The 23,785-nt window shown below is 49.0% G+C and overlaps 1 protein-coding gene and 1 non-coding gene across 3 annotated transcripts in view; one reads left to right on the top strand and one right to left on the bottom strand.

Annotated features, from left to right (window-relative positions):
• The window catches only part of wdpcp (WD repeat containing planar cell polarity effector), a 322,735-nt gene that overhangs the window by 160,832 nt on the left and 138,118 nt on the right, over window positions 1-23,785 (top strand). The window lies entirely within an intron of this gene.
• Window positions 10,158-10,271, bottom strand: LOC147121373 (U5 spliceosomal RNA). The gene has a single exon (XR_015077776.1). It is a non-coding gene; the product is annotated as a U5 spliceosomal RNA (small nuclear RNA).

The following is a 23,785-nucleotide window of genomic DNA, read 5'->3' as shown; positions in this document are numbered from 1 at the left end:
CCCCAGTCGCTCTCTCTCTTCCCCCCCAGTCGCTCTCTCTCTTCCCCCCCAGTCGCTCTCTCTCTTCCCCCCCAGTCGCTCTCTCTCTTCCCCCCCCAGTCGCTCTCTCTCTTCCCCCCCAGTCGCTCTCTCTCTTCCCCCCCCCAGTCGCTCTCTCTCTTCCCCCCCAGTCGCTCTCTCTCTTCCCCCCAGTCGCTCTCTCTCTTCCCCCCCCCCAGTCGCTCTCTCTCTTCCCCCCCCCAGTCGCTATCTCTCTTCCCCCCCCCCAGTCGCTCTCTCTCTTTCCCCCCCCCCAGTCGCTCTCTCTCTTTCCCCCCCCCCAGTCGCTCTCTCTCTTTCCCCCCCCCCAGTCGCTCTCTCTCTTTCCCCCCCCCAGTCGCTCTCTCTCTTCCCCCCCCCAGTCGCTCTCTCTCTTCCCCCCCCCAGTCGCGCTCTCTCTTCCCCCCCCAGTCGCTCTCTCTCTTCCCCCCCCCAGTCGCTCTCTCTCTTTCTCCCCCCCCCAGTCGCTCTCTCTCTTTCCCCCCCCCAGTCGCTCTCTCTCTTCCCCCCCCAGTCGCTCGCTCTCTTTCCCCCCCCCCCCCGCCCCCCCAGTCGCTCTCTCTCTTCCAACAACAACATGCCCTCGAAAAAGCCTTGGCACCGCTGGGCACTCCAGCTAGTATATATAAAAGGATACGTCTGTCTGTCTGTCTGTCCAGCTATACACTCTAAAGTTATAGAGCGTACCTACACGTGTGTTGCATCAAAAGAAAGCTTACGATTCCAAAACGGTCGTAAGCGTATTTATGTTTCGGCCAGACAAAAATTGCGCCCGCGGTATCCAAAAAACTTTCAGAATTCCGCTCATTAGCATCTCATTATCCGCTCATTAGCAATCGAGTGATGTCGAGGTCGACCAATCATACGCCGGGTTCCTGGCGCGTGCGGGCGGGCCCTCCCACAGTCGAGTGACGGGACGATTGACCAATCCTACGCTTCGGTGACCTGACGGTCGACCAATCGGTGCGTGTGTGGGCGGGCCTTATCGTTCTGAACCGAGGTGAGTCGCCGCCATCTTGATTCCAAACTTTTCATTTCTTTTTCCCGCTTTCTGCGTGTTTCTTTTCAAATCTACATTTCCAGCAAAAAAAAAGTTGCTTTTAAAAGACAAATTGTTTTTAAAAAAAGTTAATTAATTTGTAAATCTTTTGTCTAACCTCTAATTTTCCTACCTTTCACCGTTTTTTCCAGGCCTCAAAGCCTGGGCGTCTGTTGACCAGCCACGCCTGAGCTAGGCGCCTCCCGTCGCGATCGACAAAAGGCCAGCGATCGCCGCCATCTTTGTGAAGGCTGGAAGGGGTGGGCCTGAGCCGAGCGTCGCCACCGCCACCATCTTAGTAAAGGAGGGCGGGGCGGGAGTCAGCCTCCGTGTCATCTTCCGCCCGGAGCGCGACTTGAGTCCGGCCGGGCCTCACGCGGTAGGTTGCGCGGCGGCCTCTCTCTGGTCTTGAAGCCGGCTCGGGCGGGGAGCGGGGCTCGGGAAGGTGGAGCGCGGGAGGGTGGAGCGCGGGAGGCCGGTGCTCGGGAGGGCAGGGCTCTGGCTGAGCCATGTCAGTGTGTGGGCCGGCACGGAGCTCCGCGGAGCCATCGGGTCTGCTAGCTTCCCCCCTCCCTTTCGCCCCTCCCCACTCTCCCTCCCCCCCTCCCCTCCATCCTGCCTCCCCTCCCTCCATCCTGCCTCCCCTCCCTCCCTCCCCCTTCCCCCCCTCCCTCCCTCCCCCCTCCCTCCCCCTCCTCCCTCCCCCTCCTCCCTCCCCCCTCTCCTCCTCCTCCCCTTCCCCTCCCACCTCCTCCCCTCCCCTCTCTCCCTCTCCCCCCTCCCCCTCCTCTCCCCCCTCCTCTCCCCCCCTCCCCCCCTCCTCTCCCCTCCCCCCCTCTCCCCCCTCCCTCTCCCCCCTCTCCCCTCCCCCTCTCCCCTCCCTCCCCCTCCTCCCCTCCCCTCCCCCCCTCCCCTCCCCCCCTCTCCCCCCTCTCCCCTCCCTCCCCCCCTCCCCTCTCCCCTCCCTCCCTTCTCCCCTCCCTCCCTCCCCCCCCTCTCCCCTCCCTCCCTCTCCCCTCCCTCCCTCCCCCCTCTCCCCTCCCCCCCCTCTCCCCTCCCCCCCCTCTCCCCTCCCTCCCTCCCCCCTCCCCCCTCTCCCCTCCCTCCCTCCCCCCCCTCTCCCCTCCCTCCCTCTCCCCTCCCTCCCTCCCCCTCTCCCCTCCTCCCCCCCTCCCTCCCTCCCCTCCCCCCTCTCCCTCCCTCCCCCCTCCCCTCTCCCTCCCCTCCCCCCTCCCCTCTCCCTCCCCTCCCCCCTCCCCTCTCCCTCCCCCCCCTCCCCTCTCCCTCACCCCTCCCCCCTCTCCCCCCTCCCCTCCCCCCCTCCCTCCCTCCCCCTCTCTCCCTCCCCCTCCCTCCCCCCTCTCCCCTCCCTCCCTCCCCCTCTCCCCTCCTCCCCCCTCCCTCCTCCCCTCCCCCCTCTCCCTCCCTCCCCCCTCCCCTCTCCCTCCCCTCCCCCCTCCCCTCTCCCTCCCCCCCCCTCCCCTCTCCCTCACCCCTCCCCCCTCCCCCCTCCTCCCCCCCCTCCCTCCCTCCCCCTCTCTCCCTCCCCCTCCCTCCCCCCTCTCCCCTCTCCCTCCCCTCCCCTCCCCTCTCCCTCCCCCCCTCTCCTCTCCCCTCCCCTCTCCCTCCCCTCTCCCTCTCCCTCCCCTCTCCCTCCCCCCTCCCCCCCTCCCCTCTCCCCCCCTCCCCTCTCCCCCCCTCCCCTCTCCCCCCTCCCCCCTCTCCCCATCCCTCTCCCCCTCTCCCCTCCCCCCCTCCCTCCCCCCCTCTCCCCTCCCTCCCTCCCTCCCCCCCTCTCCCCTCCCTCCCTCCCCCCCTCTCTCCCCTCCCCTCTCCCCTCCCCTCCCCCCTCCCCCCTCTCTCCCTCCCCCCTCCCTCTCTCCCTCCCCTCTCTCCCTCCCCCCCTCTCTCCCTCCCCCCTCCCTCTCTCCTCCCCTCCCCCCTCTCTCCTCCCCTCTCCCCCTCCCTCTCTCCCTCCCCTCTCCCCCCTCCCTCTCTCCCCCCCTCTCCTCCCCCCCTCTCCCCCTCCTCTCCCCCCCTCTTCTCTCCTCCCCCTCCTCTCTCCCCCCCCCTCCTCTCTCCCACAATTCACAATTCAAATCGCTTTATTGGCATGATAAGTTACATCTTATGTTGCCAAAGCATCAAAATACATTTATGGTTTAGCACATAAACGCAGTTCTATTCATACAGTGTATAAACAGGTATATCCCTGAGTGTATAAATATACATTCGCATTGTTTATATATATTCTTTTCTTAGTTTACTGGTTGTCCCTCTGTTCATGGCAAGCTGTAACATAGTGTGCCGCCAGTGTTATACAGCTTCTCTCCTCTCCCAGTAGGAATGGGAGTTTTTGGTTGTCATTCAGATTTCTGAAATCAGGGCATATTTGTGAGAATTTTGGTAGAAATTCTCCCTGATGCCCTGATATTTTCCACAAGCTGTGAGGAAGTGCATCTCTGTCTCCACCACTCCCTGACTGCAGTGAGAGCATATCCTGTCCTCTCTTGGCAGCCTGGTCTGCCTGTGTCTGCCTTTTTCGATCGCTAGGCTATGTTCGCTAAGTCTGTACCTTGTCAAGGTTCTTCTCAGTTTGTTATCCTTTACCATGGTCAGGTAATCAGCTATGTTGTATTGTCTGTTTAGGGCCAAGTAGCAATTGAGTTTGCTTTGGGTTTTTGTTGTTTCTGCCCAATATTTCAGATATTTTTCCTTTTGCTTAGCGACGATTGTGTTGGGTCGAATTCTTTGTGTTACCCTGTCACTGTCCTGGGGCTGGTTATTGTTAGTATTGTTAGTAGTTACTTCACTGAGTCCCAGGACTAGTTGACTGAGGGTATTCTTCTTTATGGTCAGCTCTTGGCATTTCAGGGCGTCGTAGTGATAGCATTGGGGATTGCTCATTTGTAGGTGATTCCAAAATTTGGTGGCTCTTTTTTGGATAGTGATTATTAATGGATATTGGCCTAGTTCCGCCCTGCATGCATTGTTTACTGTTTTCCTTTGAGTCCGGAGGATACTTTTACAGAATTCTGCATGTAGGATCTCAATTGGGTGTTTGTCCCATTTTGCAAATTCTTGTTGAGTTAGCGGTCCCCATACCTCACTGCCATAGAGTGCAATTGGTTCAATTACTGATTTGAAAATTTTGAGCCAAATGCTAATTGGGATTTCTATTTGGATTGATTTTTTGATGGCATAGAAAGCCCTTCTTGCTTTCTCTTTCAGTTCATTCACAGCCAGTTTGAAGTTTCCCGTAGAACTGATTTTTAAGCCCAAGTATGTGTAGTTAGTGGTTTGTTCAATTTTGGTTGTTCCTACTGTGAAATTTATTTTGGGTCCCTGATGTTTGGATCTTTGCTGGAACACAAGGACTTTGGTTTTTTGGGGATTTATTGTCAGGGCCCAAGTCTGGCAGTACGACTCCAGCAGGTCCAGGTTTTGCTGTAGCCCCTCTTTAGTAGGTGACAGCAGAACCAGGTCGTCTGCATAGAGGAGGAATTTAACCTTGGATTCATATAGGGTGAGGCCGGGTGCTGTAGATTGTTCAAGTAGTTTTGCCAATCCATTTATGTAAATATTAAAGAGTGTCGGTGAGATTGGCGAGCCCTGCGTCACCCCCCACCCCTGTGGGAAGTATTTTGTTTGTTTGTCTCCAATTTTAACTGCACATTTGTTGTTTGTATACATTGATTTAATTACATCATATGTTTTCCCTCCTACCCCACTTTCGATAAGTTTCAGGAATAAACCGTCATGCCAGATGGAGTCGAAAGCCTTCTGGAAATCTACAAAGCATGCGTAGATTTTGCTTTTGTTATGGTGAACGTGTTTGTCAATTAGGGTCTGTAGGGTGAAGATATGATCGGATGTTCTATAGTTTGGGAGGAATCCAATTTGGCTTTTACTCAAGACATTGTGCTCCTCAAGGAAGTTTATAAGTCTTTTGTTTATGATGCTACAGAATACCTTCCCCAGGTTACTGTTTACACAGATGCCTCGATAGTTGTTTGGGTCGATTTTGTCCCCACTTTTGTATATGGGCATTATGAGTCCTTTGTTCCAGATATCAGGGAAATAACCGACACTCAGAACCAAGTTGAAGAGTTTTAGGATAGCCAGTTTCATTTTGTTGTCTGTGTGTTTAATCATCTCGTTTAGTATGCCGTCTGTCCCGCAGGCTTTTCCTGGTCGCAGGTCCTTGAGTTTTTCAAGAAGTTCTTTTTCTGTTATTATGGCGTCCAGCGGGTTTTGGTTATCTTTTATGGCCATTTCTAGCTTTTCCAGTTTTTTGCATATTTGGTGTTGCTCTGGTCTTAGTGTGTTTTTCTGGTATAATTTTTCAAAGTGGTTTACCCATGTGTCCCCATTTTGAATGGCCAAATCGTCGTGTTGTTTTTTGTGTAGTGTTTTCAAGTTTTCCCAGAAACAATTGGAATCAATGGATTCCTCCATGGAGCTGAGTGTATTCTTAATATATTGCTCTTTTTTGGTTCTGAGTGTATTTCTGTATTGTGTTAGTGTCTGACAATAAGTAAGGCGTAGTTCCTCGTTTTCTGGATGTCTGTGTTTTTGGTTTGATATTTTTCTAAGTTTTTTCCTCATGTTATGGCAATCTCGGTCAAACCATTTTTCATAGTTTTTTGTTTTGGGTTTGTTCTTGCGAGCTTTCAAGTTTGCATTTGTTGCCAAATTATCAAAAATATTGTTTAGTTTACTAACTGCCCGGTTTACGCCTTCTTTATTGTGAGTGTATATGTTATCCAGAAAGGTGTCTAAGAGAGCTTGAGTTGATGCATTGCTAATTGTTTTCTGGTATTTTTCCGTGTCGTTTTTGGCCCATCTGTACGATTTTTTGGTGTTGTACAGTTTACTGGGTTGTGTTTCTATGTTGTTTGTTTCTGTCTTTTTGAGAAACATAGTAATTTGACTGTGATCTGACAGTGTTGTTTGTGGTTTGACTGTGAATGCTCTGAAAGAGGATGGGTCCAAGTCTGTAATCATATAGTCTACTGTGCTGCAGCCAAGAGGTGAGCAGTAGGTCGATCTTCCTAGGAGGTCTCCTATGAACCTACCATTGACAATGTACAGACCCAGGTTTCGACAGAGCTGTAGTAGCTGTTTACCGTTGGTATTTGACTGCTTGTCGCAGTTATGCCTGTATGGAAGGGAAGGGATGTCAAAGTGGTTATTCCCGAAAACGTAATTGTTTCCCTGATTATTGGTGAAGTCTGGTTCTTCGCCCGTTCTTGAATTGAGGTCCCCACAGATCAACACGTTCCCCTGGGCCTGGTATTGGATAATTTCCCCCTCCATGTTGGAGAAGGTGTCCTCTTTGTAGTACGGGGAATCGATTGGAGGGATATAAAGTGCGCAAATGTAAACATCTTGGGTGTTTGAGATAATCTCCCTCTCAAGTTTGAGCCACATATGGTTTTCGCCCTTTTTTATAAATTTGATGTAATTCTTAAGTTCTGTTTTAAACCAGATCAGTATGCCTCCGGAGTCTCTGCCTTGGGTTACACTTGGTAATTTATTGGAGGGGACCACCAGCTCAGTGTACCCTTGGGGACAGCCAGTGTGTCCTTTTCCTTTATACCAAGTTTCCTGTAAAATGATAATATCTAGGTCTTTAGTTTCATCTATGAACTCTGGGGTCCTACTTTTCACTTCTCGCAGTGAAGAGCGTAGACCTTGGATATTCCAGGTCGAAATATATAAGGATTTCATGTTAAGTTTGATCTTTTACTATGATAGGTTAAAGAGTGGTACGTGTTTGTCGTGTCTAAGTGTGGGAAAAAAAGATCACATCAGTTGTCTACAAAAGTTAATACAATTTGGTTACAGTTCTTTCTATTAATTAGTCCTTGATCCATAAGGCGGAAGTAGATGCTGCTGCACATCTGCTTATTGTCTCTTAATGGATTGTTTCTGTCTGAGGTATTGCGTACGTCCTGTGCATCTCTCCCTCTGTCTGGCTGGGAGCAGTCCTATTCCCCTGTGGGACAGGAGTGGTGCAGGTCTGATATTGTTGTTTTGCATGGGGATCCTCTCTGGTCTCGGTTGGTGTGTTGGTGGTCCTTGTAGTGTTCCTGATATGTACCCCGCTGATCTCTGGTGGTCGGGGGGGGGTCCTCTTGGAGTCTGGGTATGGACCCGGTTAAAAGCGACGTCCTTCAGGGCTTTAGCAAAGATCGATATTCTTTGCCTTTGGATGTGGACGTGGTCGTAAAGACATTCCTCATCGAGGGTGGGGTGTTGGGCCAGGTGTACGTTGTGGTTTGATTCGCAGTCTCTTGCTATGCTGGCATTTATCTCATGAATTGTGTTGTTGTTGAAGTCTGTTCTCGGCAATATTGTGGAAACAGTGATTCTAGTGTTTGGAAATGTACTGCTTGCTTTCCTAATCATTGCTCTGAGCGATGTTGCTACTTCTTTCTGTTGGGTCTTTAGGTCATTTGTGCCCGTGTGTATTATTATGTGTTGGGGGGAGCCTAATCTGGCTTTGGTCAGCCATCCCATGGCTCTGTTTGTTGTTGGGCACCAGATCTTTTCTACTTTACTTCTAGGGAATAGCTTTTTCTCCCATAGAAATTTCCCATTTGAGTCTATGAGTATTACGACGTCAGCCTTGTTTGTGTTTACTGTCTGGTGGCTTTCGCTTGGACTCATAGTGTGTGTGCTGGGCTGGGGTGTCTGGTGTGTGCGTACCTCTTGTGAGCGGCCCGCTTGTGGTTCCCCGGTGGTGGGGGAAGATTGCGAATCAGTATGCTGGTCGGTCTGTGTGGCACCCCTTGTATTGTGTGTCTGTTGCTTTTGTTCCGTGTGGGAGTGCAGCCGTTCCGTCCGGCTCTGTCTTGTCTTATCTCTAGCCTCTGGTTGCTGGTCTAATGGTGTTATCTCTCCTCTATGGCTCTCTTCTTTTTCCTGCAGCTCTTTCACCTGATTCCTAAGTAGATTCACCTGGTTCTCAAGTAGCTTCAGCTCTCTCTTGTGTCTCTCCCTCTCCTGATTTTGATCGTCATTCATTTTGAGGAAGTCCTCTCTAAGTTTAACCATCTCTATCTCTAATTGATTAAATTTATCTTTTGGTTGTATCTGGCTGTGTGATCCCGGGGTATGTGTCTGGTCGGCCCTGGAAGGCTCACTCACTTCCTGGCTAGGCTGGTCGGCCCTGGAGGGCTCACTCACTTCCTGGCTATGCTGCCCTTCTCTTGGTGAGCTGGGAATGGTAGGGGGACTATGTGTGGCTTCCTCCCTGGTAGTTATGCTGCGGTTTGTCAGTTGTATCGTGTGGCTGTGGTTCCCCGGGGTTAGTGTCTGGTTTGAACTGTGTGGCTCGTTCACCTCCTGACCAGGCAGATTTTCTCCTGGTAAGTTGTCAATGTTGGGGGGAGTGCGGGCCACTCTGGGGCTGTTCCTTCCCCCCTTAGTTAATTTTTTCAGTGTCCTGAAGGCCGTTGCAAATTTGTCGAGGTTGCCTTGCACTAATATTGTTCCGGTATTGTACGCGTTGACCGTCGTAGTTGAACTGTCTCCTGGTGTGTTAATTTTCATTATGGACCCATTTGCGGTATTTTCTAGCTTAACATTGGTATAGTGTGATTTTATTGCTGTGATCCAAGCCACTGGCTGATCTGAGTAGAAAATGAGGTTACTTTTTGTCCCATTGTTGTAACAGTCAGCAAAAAGTGTTTCTGGTTTTTCTCTCATCTGCTCATGCTTGATCGCTTTTATAGCTTTTTTTGCGGTGTTGGGGGGAATCTGGAAGCGGGGCTGTTGTGGATCTTCTGATTCGCTCATTTTTGGTAAAGTATTGTTGATCTTAGAATAAGCTTTTCTGGGGCCCCGGGTTTGGTGTTTCCCTCTCCCTGTTCGCGAACTTTCCCGGTCCCCCTCTCCGACCCCGTGGTCCCTGGGCCTCGGCTTCTGGGTTCACCCTTCTCAGGTCTGGGTCTGTGAGCCGCTGTTTCCCGGTGCCTTCGGGCTGTTCCCCTCCCCCTCAGAGGTCTCTGTGCCTCTGTCTCGGCCTGGCTCCTCGGGCCTTTCCCTGGCTTCAGTCTCCCTCCCTGAGCCCTGTACTCACAGTCTTGGTTTGCTTCTGGAAGCCTTCTGGTTGCTCCCCTTCTCCTCAGAGGTCTCTGGGCCTGGCTCCTCGGGCCTTTCCCGGGCTTTCTAGCCCAGCCGCCGCTCGGGCTGTGCCTCGTTCGCCATTCGGGTGCTGGACTGCGGTCGTCGCTCGGGTGCTGGACTGCGGCCGTCGCTCGGGTGCTGGACTGCGGTCGTCGCTCGGGTGCTGGACTGCGGCCGCTGATCGGGCCGTGTCTCGTTCGCCGCTCGGGCTCCCCGAGTCACCTCGTTCCGGCTGCCGCTGCGTCTCTGTGCGGCCTCCCCGATTCGCCTCGTTTCCCGAAGCGGCCTCCCCGAGTCTCCTCGCTCCGGCTGCCGCTGCGTCTCCGTGCGGCCTTCGCGCCTCGGTTCCCGATGCGGCCGAGTCACCTCGCTTCTGCTGCTGCTGTGGCCCCGTGCGGCCGCTGTTCTTTGGTTTGTATATTTTTTTTTCCCTTATTTCTTTTTTTTCTTTGATTTCCTCTGGTTTTTTTTTTCCTTTGGTGGTCTTTTCTTCCTTACTTAATCTAGACTAAACTAAACTTAAACTTAACTAAACAAACTAAACTAACTTAACTAGAACTAAATTTAACTTTAAAACCTTTTTAAACTTGAAATGAACCTTTTTTTCCCCCACTTTAAACACTAAAAACACTAAAAATTCAGCAGCCCATCTTCAGCGTGTGTATTCACTCTGTCTGGCTGTCTCTGAGCTTAGTGCCAGGTCTGAGGTCCTGGACTTCAAACACTCTCTTCCTCAGGCGACCGAAGGCTGCAATGGCACACTGAAAACGGTGTTGGACTAGAATATAGAATATACAACTGCAGGGCTTCACATAAATCTCTCCATCACTAAAGCCCTAGATAACAACAACATTGCTGCTACAAATACCATGGATTTTACAAATATGTACTTACAGCCCTATTTTCTACATCGAAGAATCAATCTTTTTTTCAACAGTAAGACAGCCCCACAAAAGCAGGGCCTCAAAAAATTAGTTAAAACTCCGAGTGTTCCTCTCCACGGAAATCTTTAGTAAAAGGCGAAAGATTTATACGATCTGAAGAGAAACCAGAGTGTATTGAATAATGGCACTCAGCTCCTCGCACCCAAGCGCCGACTTATCTCTTTAACATTGTACTGAGCCGCTTATCTATTACAACAGATCAACACAGCGCGAGGAAAAGTAACCGAAAACTTCAAACTCCGTGAAAACCACCGTCAAACCTGAAGTTTTATGCCTTTTTGGCAAAGTACTATGTAGAACATTATGGGTATGTAAATGAGCTCTGAGCTTTGTGTGGGCTGGATTTACAGTGACGCGTTCAATTCTTACTTCGGTACAAGTTTACTTCGTATTTTCATTCTCTGTTTGAACTCTCAGATGAGAAATTTTGATACAAACGGTTTACTCTTTCAGGGGTGAAACAAACTAACCAAAATAATAACAATTGTAGATGTTTACAAAATTCACAATTCACTACCTGGACTTGGGTATAGGGGGCATAATTTCCAAATGATACAAATCTTGGATATGTAGCAAACAGCGACGAGGCTAGTTTCAGACTTTAGGAGGGAAAAGGTAGAGCGGGGTTAGACGCCCCGGGGCAGTGGGGATAATGGAGCATGGCAGGAGGCTGGGAAATGGTGTGAGTGGAAAGTATAGGCAAGGACGACAGATGACGAGAGAACGAGGAATGAGGATGTGTGTATATATTATATATATTAATTAAAAATACAGTCATTTATTTTCTTTGAGCCCTCATTATCGTGCTCTTGATAAGCTGGCCTTTTGCTTGGGGGGAGAGGGGATGCGGGGTGGCAAGGTCAGCTATGAAAGCGAGGCACTGCTGGGGGAGACCTCCGGTCGAGATATAAGGCCGGGGTTCCAGATAGCGGGGTGGATGACAGCGAAGGACCAATGGGTGCGAGGAGGACCTCAATCCAGAATGGGCACCTGATGAGAACCGGTAGTCATTTTCTCTCTTCATACAGATAATAAGATGTAAATAAATACATAGAATTATTTTACAATTTGTACAAACATTCCTATCTGCTAGGATGAAACATGGCATTGAGAAATAAATATATGACAATGAGGGGAAATAAATACCATTTTGCAACAAAGATATAATATAATGAGGAAAGTATCATTCTGCAGCACCACCCAGTGGCCAGGCCTGTAACTACGTTCAGACTTCCTTTTCACCACTTCAATGTCGCAGGGTTTTTGTGAGCATCAAAACCATACCCAATACAAAAGCAAAATACTGCGGATGCTGGAAATCTGAAATAAAAACAGAAAATGCTGGAAATACTCAGCAGGTCAGGCTGAGCATTTCCACTATTTCCTGTTTTTAAAAACACACCCAAGTCCACTAAGCTGGCAAAGTCCCAGTAAAGCGCCACCTACAGGCATTATGGGCAACTACAAACAGAAAAGGTAATAGTGAAAACTTCATAGGAACTGTTTACAGAGGGGAAGACTGGGCAGACATACTGATTTTAATAATATATAGACAGTCTTAAGTTTTATAGCAATTTGCATATAGAATCATAGAATGTTTCAGCAAAGAAAGAAGCCATTCAACCAATCGTGTCTGTGCCAGCTCTTTGAAAGAGCTAGCCAATAAATCCCACTCTCTTTCCCCAGAGCCCTGCAATTTTTTCCTTTTCAAGTATATATCCAATTCCCTTTAAAAGTTACTATTGATCCACAAACTCCGTTCCCTAGCCACCAACTCCATCGCTCTCCCTGGCATCTGTCTGAGGCTGAACCAGACTGTTCGCAACCTTCATGTTGTATTTGACCCTGAAATGAGCTTCCAACCACATATCCACTCCATCACCAAGTCCGCCTACTTCCACCTCCATAACATCGCTTGACTCCACCCCTGCCTCCGCTCATCTGCTGCTGAAACCCTTATCCATGCCTTTGTAACCTGACGAAGGAGCAGCGCTCCGAAAGCTTGTGATTTCAAATAAAACTGTTGGACTATAACCTGGTGTTGTGTGACTTCTTACATTTGTCCACCCCAGTCCAACACCGGCATCTCCACACTTTGTAACCTCTAGACTTAACTGTTGCAATGTTCTCCTGGCCGGCCTCCCATCTTCCACCCTCCACAAACTTGAGCTCATCCAAAACTCTGCTGCCCGTATCCTAACTCGCGCCAAGTCCCGTTCACCCATCACCCCTGTGCTCGCTGACCTACATTGGCTCCCGGTCTGGCAACGGCTCAATTTTAAAATTCTCATCCTTGTTTTCAAATCCCTCCATAGCCTCACCCTTCCCTATCTCTGTAACCTCCTCCAATTCTGGCCTCTTGCGAATCGCCAATTTTAATTGCTCCACCATTGGCGGCCGTGCTTTCAGCTGCCGAGGCCCTAAGCTCTGGAATTCACTCCCTAAACCTCTCCGCCTCTCTACCTCTCCTTTAAGACACTCCTTAAAACCTACCTCTTTGACCAAGCTTTCATTCATCACGGTTTCAGCCATTGCTCAATTAGTAGCACTTTCGCCTCTGAGTCAGAAGATTATGGGTTCAAGTCCCACTCCAGAGATTTGAGCACAAAAAGCTAGGCTGGCACTCCAGTGCAGTGCTGAGGGAGTGTTGTACTGTTGGAGGTGCCATCTTTCGGATGAGACGTTAAACCAAGGCACCTTCTGTTCTCTCAGATGGACGTAAAAGATCCCATGGCACTATTTCGAAGAAGACCAGGGGAGTTATCCCCGGTGTCCTGGCCAATATTTATCCCTCAATCAACATCACTATAACAGATTATCTGGTCATTAACACATTGCTGTTTGTGGGAGCTTGCTGTGCGCAGATTGGCAGCTGCGTTTCCTACATTACAACAGTGACTGCACTTCAAAGGTACTTCATGGGTTGTAAAGCGCACCTTAGGAGGAAACAGTTTCTCCCTATCTACTCTATCAAAGCCCTTCATAATTTTGAACACCTCTATTAAATCTCCCCTTAACCTTCTCTGCTCTATGGAGAACAATCTCAGCTTATCTAGTATCTCAACATAACTGAAGTCCCTCATCCCTGGTACCATTCTAGTAAATCTCTTCTGCACCCTCTCCAAGGCCTTGACATCCTTTCTAAAGCATGGTGCCCAGAATTGGACACAATACCCCACTAACCAGTGATTTATAAAGGTTTAGCATAACTTTCTTGCCTTTCTACTCTCTGACTCTATTTATAAAGCCAAGGAACCTGTATACTTTTTTAACAGCTTTATCAACGCGTCCCGTCACCTTCAAAGATCTGAGTATGTGAACCATCAGTTGCTGAAAGTGTGAACTGATAATGCCGCAGCAAGGGAAATGGCATCTGGGACCTGAGTAAATAGGGCAAGCAACAGTGTATCTCCTTAACCAATTAGATTGAAGGATTGAGAAATTAACAGCACGAGGACTGAGAAGTGTAAACATATAAAATTCTTAAAGGGCTTGACAGGGTAGATGCTGAGAGGATGTTTCCCCTGGCTGGGGCATCTAGAACTAAGGGTCGGCCATTTAGGACTGAGATGAGGAGACATTTCTTCAGAGGGTTGTGAATCTTTGGAATTCTCTGCCCCAGAGGGTTTTGGATGCTCAGTTGTTGAGTATGGTCAAGACAGAGATCGAAAGTTTTTTGGATACTAAAGGGACCAAGGGATATGGGGATAGTGCAGGGAGGTGGAGTTGAGGGAGAAGATCAGCCATGATCTTATTGAATGGCGGAGCAGGATCAAAGGGGTGAATGGCCTACTCCTGCTCCTAATTCTTATATTCTTATGTAAATTAGAGTGGGTGATTCAATATCAAATCAGGTACAGAAAGAGACTAAGTCCACACCCTCTCATTGTGTTGTGTGGCACTACCACCATGCTAAATAGGACAGATTCAGAACAAAACTGGGCATCCATGAGGTGCTGTGGGCCATCAGCAGCAGCAAAATTGTATTCCACCACAATCTGTAACCTCACAGCCTGGCATATCCCTCACTCTGCCATTACCACCAACCCAGGTTCAATGAGGAGTATAGAACAGTATGCCAGGAGCAGCACCATGCGTACCTGAAAATGAGGTATTGGAACATAGGAACAGGAGTAGGTCATTCAGCCCCTCGAGCCTGCTCTGCCATTCAATGTGATCATGGCTGATCTGCGACCTAATGCCTTTGGACCATATCCCTTAATACCTTTGGGTAACAGAAAGCTATCAAACTCACATTTAAAATTAACAATTGATCTAGCACAAATTGTCCAAACTTCTACCACCCTTTGTGTGTAGAAGTGTTTCCTAATTTCACTCTTGAAAGGTCTGGCTCTAATTTTTAGGCTCTGCCCCCTCGTCCTAGAATCCCCAACCAGTGTAAATAGTTTCTCTCTATCTAACTTATCTGTTCCCCTTAATATCTTGAAAACTTCGATCAGATCACCCCTTAACCTTCTAAATTCTAGGGAATACAACCCTAATTTGTGTAATCTCACCTTGCAACTTAACTCTTGAACTCCAGGTATCATTCTGGTAAACCTAAGCTGCACTGGCCAGGACACCGGGGAAAGCTCCCTTACTCTTCTTCGAAATAGTGCCATGGATCTTTTACATCCACCTGAGAGGGCAGATAGGGCCTTGGTTTAACAACAACAACTTGTATTTATATAGCGCCTTTAACATAGTAAAACGTCCCAAGGCACTTCACAGGTGTATTGTAAGACAAAAAATTTGACACATAAGGAGAAATTAGGGCAGATGACTAAAAGGTTGGTCAAAGAGGTAGGTTTTAAGGAGTGTCTTAAAGAAGGAAAGAGAGGTAGCGAGGCGGAGAGGTTTAGGCAGGGAGTTCCAGATCTTAGGGTCTAGGCAACAGAAGGCACGGCCACCAATGGTTGAGCGATTATAATCAGGAATGCTCAAGAGGACAGAATTAGAGGAGTGCAGATATCACGGGGGGTTGTGGAGCTGGAGGAGATTAGAGAGATAGGGAGGGGCGAGGTCATGGAGAGATTTGAAAACAAGGATGAGAATTTTGAAATTGAGGCATTGCTTAACCGAGAGCCAATGTAGGCCAGCGAGCACAGGGGTGATGGGTGCAAGTTAGGACACGGGCAGCCGAGTTTTGGATGATGTGAAGTTTAATTAGGGTGGAATGTGGGAGGCCAGCCAGGAGTGCGTTGGAATCGTCAAGTCCAGCGCTAACAAAGGCATGGATGAGGGTTTCAGCAGCAGATGAGCTGAGGCAAGGGCGGAGAAGGGCAATGTTTCAGAGATGGAAAATGCCGCAGATATGTGGTCAGAAGCTCATTTCAGGGTCAAATATAACACCAAGGTTGCGAACATCAGCAAAGTGATGGAAGGTGTCGTCGACAGTGCTATCAAGCGGCACTTACTCAGCAATAACCTGCTAACTGACGCCCAGGTTGGGTTCCGCCAGGGCCGCTCAGCTCCTGACCTCATTACAGCCTTGGTCCAAACATGGACAAAAGAGCTGAACTCAAGAGGTGAGGTGAGAGTGACTGCCCTTGACATCAAGGCAGCATTTGATCGAGTGTGGCGTCAAGGAGCCCTAGCAAAACTGAAGTCAATGGGAATCAAGGGGAAAACTCTCCATTGGTTGGAATCATACCTAGCACAAAGGAAGTTGGCTGTGGTTGTTGGAGGTCATTCATCTCAATAACATGACATCACTGCAGGAGTTCCTCAGGGCAGTGTTCTAGGCCCAACCATCTTCAGCTGTTTCATCAATGACCTTCCCTCCATCATAAGGTCAGAAGTGGGGATGTTCGCTGATGATTGCACACTGTTCAGCACCATTCGAGACACGTCAGATACTGACGCAGTCCGTGTCCATATGCAGCAAGACCTGGACAACACTCAGACTTGGGCTGACAAGTGGCAAGTAACACTCGCACCACACAAGTGCCAGGCAATGACCATCTCCAACAAGCGAGACTCTAACCATCTCCCCTTGACATTCAATGGCATTATCATCGCTGAATCCCCACTATCAACATCGTGGGGGTTACCATTGATCAGAAACTGAACTGGACCAGCCATATAAATACTGTGGTTACAAGAGCAGGCCAGAGGCTGGGAATTCTGCGGCGAGTGTCTCACCTCCTGACTCCCCAAAGCCTTTCCACCATCTACAAGGCACAAGTCAGGAGTGTGATGGAATACTCTCCACTTGCCTGGATGAGTGCAGCTCCAACAACACTCAAGAAGCTCGACACCATTCAGGATAAAGCAGCCCGCTTGATTGGCACTCCATCCACCACCTTCAACATTCACTCCCTCCACCACCGGCGCACTGTGGCTGCAGTGTGTACCATCTACAAGATGCACTGCAGCAACTCGCCAAAGCTCCTTCAACAGCACCTTCCAAACCCGCGACCTCTACCACTTAGAAGGACAAGGGCAGCAGACGCATGGGAACATCACCACCTACAAGTTCCCCTCCAAGCCACACACCATCCTGACTTGGACCTGTATCGCCGTTCCTTCACTGTCGCTGGGCCAAAATCCTGGAGCTCCCTTCCTAACAGCATTGTGGGTGTACCTACACCATATGGACTGCAGTGGTTCAAGAAGGCGGCTCACCACCATCTTCTCAAGGGCAATTAGGGATGGGCACTAAATGCAGGCCTAGCCAGCGACGCCCACATCCCATCAATGAATTTTAAAAAACAGTGTGGTTCAGCCTCAGACAGTTGTTAGGGAGTGGGATGGAATCAGTGGCTAGGGGACCGAAAACAATGGCTTCGGTCTTCCCAATATTTAATTGGAGAAAATTTCTGCTCATCCAGAACTGGATGTTGGACAAGCAGTCTGACAATTTAGAGACCGTGGAGGGGGCGAGAGAAGTGGTGGTGAGGTAGAGCTGGATGTCATCAGCGTACATGTGGAAACTGACACTGTGTTTTTGGATGGTGTCGCCAAGGGGCAGCATATAGATAAGAAATAGGTGGGAGCCAAGGATAGATCCTTAGGGGAACCAGAGATAATGATGCAGGAGTGGGAAGAGAAGCCATTGCAGGTGATTCTCTGGCTACGATTATTTAGCTAAGAATGGAACCAGGTGCGTGCAGTCCCACCCAGCTGGACGACGGTGGAGAGGCGCTGGAGGAGGATGGAGTGGTCAACTGTGTCAAAGGCTGCAGACAAGTCAAGAAGGATGAGGAGGGATAGTAGGATGTCATTTGTGACTTTGATAAGAGCAGTTTCGATGCTTGGCAAGTTTGAATCTTGATTGGACGGATTCAAACATGGAGTTGCGGGAAAAATGGATTTGGGAGGCGACAACACGGTCAAGGACTTTGCAGAGCATAGGGAGGTTGGAGATGGGGCGGTAGTTTGCAAGGGCGGAGGGGTCAAGGGTTTTTTTGAGGAGAGGGGTGATGGCGGCAGATTTGAGGGAGAGGGGGACAGTACCTGAGGAGAGAGAACAGTTAACAATGTTAGCTAACATGTGAGCCAGAAAAGGAAGTTGGGTGGTCAGCAGTTTGGTCAGCAGTCTCGTCCGAGTGGACAATTAAACAACTAACGGGAGGAGGAGACTCCATGAACATCCCTATCCTCAATGATGGCGGAGCCCAGCACGTGAATGCAAAAGACAAGTCTGAAGCTTTCGTAAACACCTTCAGCCAGAAATGCCAAGTGGATGATCCACCTCGGCCTCCTCCTGAGGTTCCCACCATCACAGATGCCAGTCTTCAGCTAATATGATTCACTCCATGTGATATCAAGAAATGGCTGAGAGTACTGTATGCAGCAAAGGTTATGGGCCCCGACAACATCCCAACAGCAGTGCAGAAGACTTGTGCTCCAGAACTAGCCACAGCTCTAGCCAAGCTGTTCCAGTACAGCTACAACACTGGCATTTACCCAATGACGTGATCCTATTGAAACATATAAGAGGGGGCTTGACAGGGTCGATGCAGAGAGGATGGTTCCCCTCGTGGGGGAATCTAGAACTAGGGGGCACAGTTTCAGGATAAGGGGTCGCCCATTTAAAACGGAGATGAGAAGGAATTTCTTCTCTCAGAGGGTCGTGAATCTTTGGAATTCTCTACCCCAGAGAGCTGTGGAGGTGGAGTCATTGCTTATATTCAGGGCGGAGATAGACATATATTTGAGCTACAGGGGAGTCAAGGGTTACGTGGAGCGGGCGGGAAAGTGGCGTTGAGGCCAAGATCAGCCATGATCTTATTGAATGGCGGGGCAGGCTCGAGGGGCCGAATGGCCTAAACCTGCTCTTATTTCTTATGAAGTGGAAAATTGCCCACGTATGTCTTGTCCACAAAAAAGCAGGGCAAATCCAATCCGGCCAATTACCACCCCATCAGCCCACTCTTAATCATCAGCAAAGTGATGGAAGGTGTCATCGACAGTGCTATCACGCGCTACTTAGTCACCAATAACCTGCTCACCGATGCTCGGTTTCGGTTCCACCATGACCACTCAGCTCCAGACCTCATTACTGCCTTGGTCCAAACATGGACAAAAGAGCTGAATTCCAGAGGTGAGGGGGGAGTGACTGCCTTTGACATCAAGGCAGCATTTGACAGAGTGTGGCATCAAGGAGCCCGAGTAAAACTGAAGTCAATGGTAATTAGGGGGAAAACTCTCCACTGGGTGGAGTCATACCTAGCACAAAGGAAGATGGTTGCGGTTGTTGGAGGCCAATCATCACAGCCCCAGGACATCGTTACAGGAGTTCCTCAGGGCAGTGTCCTAGGCCCAACCATCTTCAGCTGCTTCATCAATGACCTTCCCTCCATCATAAGGTCAGATGTGGGGATGTTCACTGATAATTGCAGTGTTCAGTTCCATTCGCAGCGCCTCAGATAATAAAGCACTCCATACCCACATACAGCAAGACCTGGACAACATTCAGGCTTGGGCTGATAAGTGGCAAGTAACATTAGCACCACATAAGTGCCAGGCAATGACTTTCTCCAACAAGAGAGTCTAACCACCTTCCCTTGACATTCAACGGCTTTACCATCGCTGAATCCCCCACCATCAACATCCTGGGGGGGGTCACCATTGACCAGAAAATTAACTAGACCAGCCACATAAACACTGTGGCTACAAGAGCAGGTCAGAGGCTGGGTATTCTGCGACGAGTGCCGAGCGGAGAGGCGGCGGACCTGCGAGGGAGCACCAGAGGCGGCGGAGGTACTTAAGGAGCAGCCCGAGGCAGCGAGGCCAAGAGCCCCAAAAGCGGAGAGGCGGCGGACCTGCGAGGGAGCACCAGAGGCGGCGGAGGTTCTTAAGGAGCAGCCCGAGGCAGCGAGGCCCAGAGCCCCGAGAGCGGAGAGGCGGCGGATCTGCGAGGGAGCACCAGAGGTGGTTTACCAATCCAGCTTCCGGGAGAGGGAAGCAAAAAGTAATCGAAGTGTGACATTACCAAGTAGCAGGTAAGTGATTGGTTGGTGAGTATTTTCTTTCTAAATTTTTCTAAACTTAAATTTTGTGGTTTCTAAGGTCTCTGCTGTGTAGCGGGGACTACTATTAAGCAAGGGCCTTTGAGTATATCATTTAATTGAAGTGAAATTGGTGGGATTCATTTTATTTTAATTAATTAATTAATTAAAGGGTAAGTCATGGCAGGACAGCCCAGCCCCGTAGTATGCTCCTCCTGCTCTATGTGGGAAATCAGGGATGCTTCCTGCATCCCTGATGACCATGTGTGCAGGAAGTGTGTCCAGCTGCAGCTACTGACAGACCGCATTGCGGCACTGGAGCTGCGGATGGATTCATTTTGGAGCATTCGCGATGCTGAGGACGTCGTGAATATCACATTTAGCGAGTTGGTCACACCGCAGGTAAAGGGTACACAGGCAGGAAGGGAATGGGTGACCAACAGGCAGAGTAAGAGGCGCAGGCAGGTAGTGCAGGAATCCCCTGTGGCCATCCCCCTCTCCAACAGATATACCACTTTGAATACTGTTGGGGGGGATGACTCATCAGGGGAAGGCAGCAGCAGCCAACTTCCTGGCACCATGGGTGGCTCTGCTGCACAGGCTGGGAGGAAAAAGAGTGGAAGAGCTATAGTGATAGGGGACTCAATTGTAAGGGGAATAGATAGGCGTTTTTGCGGCCACAATCGAGACTCCAGGATGGTGTGTTGCCTCCCTGGTGCAAGGGTCAAGGTCATCTCGGAGCGGCTGCTGAACATTTTGGAGGGGGAGGGCGAACAGCTAGTTGTCGTGGTGCACATAGGCACCAACGATATAGGTAAAAAACGGGATGAGGTCCTAAAAGCAGAATATAGGGAGTTAGGAGGTAAATTAAAAAATAGGACCTCAAAGGTAGTAATCTCAGGATTGCTACCAGTGCCACGTGCTAGTCAGAGTAGAAATAGGAGGATATTTCAAATGAATACGTGGCGAGAGGAATGGTGCAAGGGGGAGGGATTCAAATTCCTTGGACATCGGAACCGGTTCTGGGAGAGGTGGGACCAGTACAAACGGGACGGTTTGCACCTGGGCAGGGCCGGGACCGATGTCCTAGGGGGAGTGTTTGCTAGTGCTGTTGGGGAGGGTTTAAACTAAAGTGGCAGGGGGTTGGGAACCTGAGCAGGGAGACAGAGGAAAGGGAAACAAGGAAAAAAGCAAAAGACAGGAAGGAGAAAAACAAAATTAGAAGGCAAAGAACTCAACGGTTTAAATCAAACAGTAAATAATAATTCATATAGGTCTGAGAGCGTTAAAAAAACAAACCTGACGGCTTTATGTCTTAATGCAAGGAGCATTCGGAACAAGGTGGATGAATTAGCTGCGCAAATAGAGGTAAACGAATATGATTTCATTGGGATTACAGAAACATGGCTCCAGGGTGGCCAAGGCTGGGAACTCAACATCCAGGGGTATTCAATATTTAGGAAGGATAGGCAAAAAAGAAAGGGAGGTGGGGTAGCATTGCTGGTTAAAGAGGGGATTAACACAATTGAAAGGAAGGATATTAACTCTGATGATGCAGAATCTGTATGGGTAGAACTGAGAAATATCAAGGGGCAGAAAACGTTAGTGGGAGTGGTATATAGACCTCCAAACAGTAATACGGAGGTTGGGGATGGCATTAAAAGGGAAATTAGAGAAGCATGCAGTAAGGGCACAGCAGTCATCATGGGTGACTTTAATTTACATATAGATTGGGCTAACCAAATTAGTAAAAATACTGTGGAGGAGGAATTCCTAGAATGTTTACGGGATGGTTTTCTGGAACAATATGTCGAGGAACCAACCAGAGATCAGTCCATCTTAGACTGGGTATTATGTAATGAGAGAGGATTAATTAGCAATCTTGTTGTACGAGGCCCCTTGGGTCAGAGCGATCATAATATGATAGAATTCTTCATTAGGATGGAGAGTGAAGTAGTTGACTCGGAGACTAGGGTCCTTAATTTAAATAAAGGAAACTACGATGGTATGAGGCGCGAATTGGGTAGGATTGATTGGGGAATGTCACTCAAAGGGTTGACGGTGGATAGGCAATGGCAAACATTAAAAGACCGCATGGATAAACTACAGAAGTTGTTCATCCCAGTTTGGGATAAGAATAAAACAAAAAGGGTGACTCAACCGTGGCTAACAAGGAAAATTAGGGATAGCATAAGATCCAAGGAGAGGGCATATAAATTGGCCAGTAAAAGCGGTAACCCTGAGGATTGGGAGCAGTTTAGGATTCAACAAAGGAGGACAAAGGGATTAATTAAGAAGGGGGAAATAGAATATGAAAGCAAGCTTGCATGGAACATAAAAACTGACTGTAAGAGCTTTTATAGATATGTGAAGAGAAAAAGATTAGTGAAATCAAGTGTAGGTCCCTTGCAGTCAGAAGCAGGGGAAGTTATAATGGGGAACAAAGAAATGGCAGACCAATTAAATGCATATTTTGGTTCTGTCTTCACAAAGGAGGGCACAAATAACCTCCCAGAGATGTTGGCGAACATAGGGTCTGATGAGAGGGAGGAACTGAAAGAAATCAGTATTTGTAGGGAAATGGTGTTAGGGAAATTGACGGGATTGAAGGCCGATAAATCCCCAGGGCCTGATAATCTACATCCTAGGGTACTTAAGGAGGTGGCCCTAGAAATAGTAGATGCATTGCTGATCATCTTCCAAAATTCACTGGAATCTGGAACTGTACCCATGGATTGGAGGGTAGCTAATGTTACCCCACTATTCAAAAAGGGTGGTCGAGAGAAAGTGGGGAATTACAGACCGGTAAGCCTGACATCGGTAGTGGGGAAAATGCTCGAGTCCATTATAAAGGATGTATTAGCTGAGCACTTGGAAAACAGTGACAGGATCGGACAAAGTCAACATGGATTTACAAAAGGTAAATCGTGCTTGACTAATCTACTGGAATTTTTGAGGATGTAACTTGGAAAATAGATAAGGGAGAACCAGTAGATGTGGTGTATTTGGACTTTCAAAAGGCTTTTGATAAGGTCCTGCATAAGAGATTAGCGTGTAAAGTTAATGCACATGGGATTGGGGGCAAGGTATTGACTTGGATGGAGAACTGGTTGGTGGACAGAAAGCAGAGAGTAGGAATTAACGGGTCTTTTTCCGAGTGGCAGGCAGCGACTAGTGGGGTACCGCAGGGATCGGTCCTTGGACCCCAGCTATTCACAATATACATTAATGATCTAGATAAGGGAACTAGATGTAATATCTCCAAGTTTGCAGATGACACAAAGCTGGGTGGGCGTGTGTGCTGTGAGGAGGATACCGAGAAACTCCAGGATGATTTGGACAGGTTGGGTGATTGGGCAGAGCGTGGCAGATGCGATATAACGTGGATAAATGCGAGGTTATCCACTTTGGTGTCAAAAACAGAAAGGCAGACTATTATCTGAATGGCAATAGATTGGGAGAAGGGGAAGTGCAACGAGACCTGGGTGTCCTTGTGCACCAGTCGCTGAAGGTAAGCATGCAGGTGCAGCAGGCGGTGAAGAAGGCAAATGGTATGTTGGCCTTCATAGCGAAAGGGTTTGAGTACAGGAGCAAGGATGTGCTGCTGCAGTTGTACAGGGCCTTGGTGAGACCACACCTTGAGTACTGTGTGCAGTTTTGGTCACCTTATCTGAGGAAGGATGTTCTTGCCATGGAAGGAGTTCAGCGAAGATTCACCAGGCTGATACCGGAGATGGCAGGAATGATGTACAAGGAGAGATTGGGTCGATTGGGCTTGTACTCGCTGGAGTTTAGAAGATGATGTGGAGATGCCGATGTTGGACTGGGGTGGACAAATGTAAGAAGTCACACAACACCAGGTTATAGTCCAACAGCTTTATTTGAAATCACAAGCTTTCGGAGCGCTGCTCCTTCGTCAGGTGAAGTGAAGTTTAGAAGAATGAGAGGGGATCTCATCGAAACTTATAAAATTCTGACAGGACTAGACAGACTAGATGCTGAAAGGATGTTCCCGATGGTCGGGGAGTCCAGAACCAGGGGTCACAGTCTAAGGGGTAAGCCATTTAGGACAGAGATGAGGAGGAATTTCTTCACCCAGAGAGTGGTGAACCTGTGGAATTCTCTACCAAAGAAGGCAGTAGAGGCCAATTCATTAAATATATTCAAGAAGG

Source organism: Somniosus microcephalus, chromosome 3 (genome assembly GCF_052327205.1).
Source record: "Somniosus microcephalus isolate GS21.2 chromosome 3, FLI_Smic_1.0, whole genome shotgun sequence".
In the NCBI taxonomy this organism is placed as follows: Eukaryota; Metazoa; Chordata; class Chondrichthyes; order Squaliformes; family Somniosidae; genus Somniosus; species Somniosus microcephalus.
Note: the sequence above shows the minus strand (reverse complement) of the source record. Positions and strands in the feature narration are given on the sequence as shown.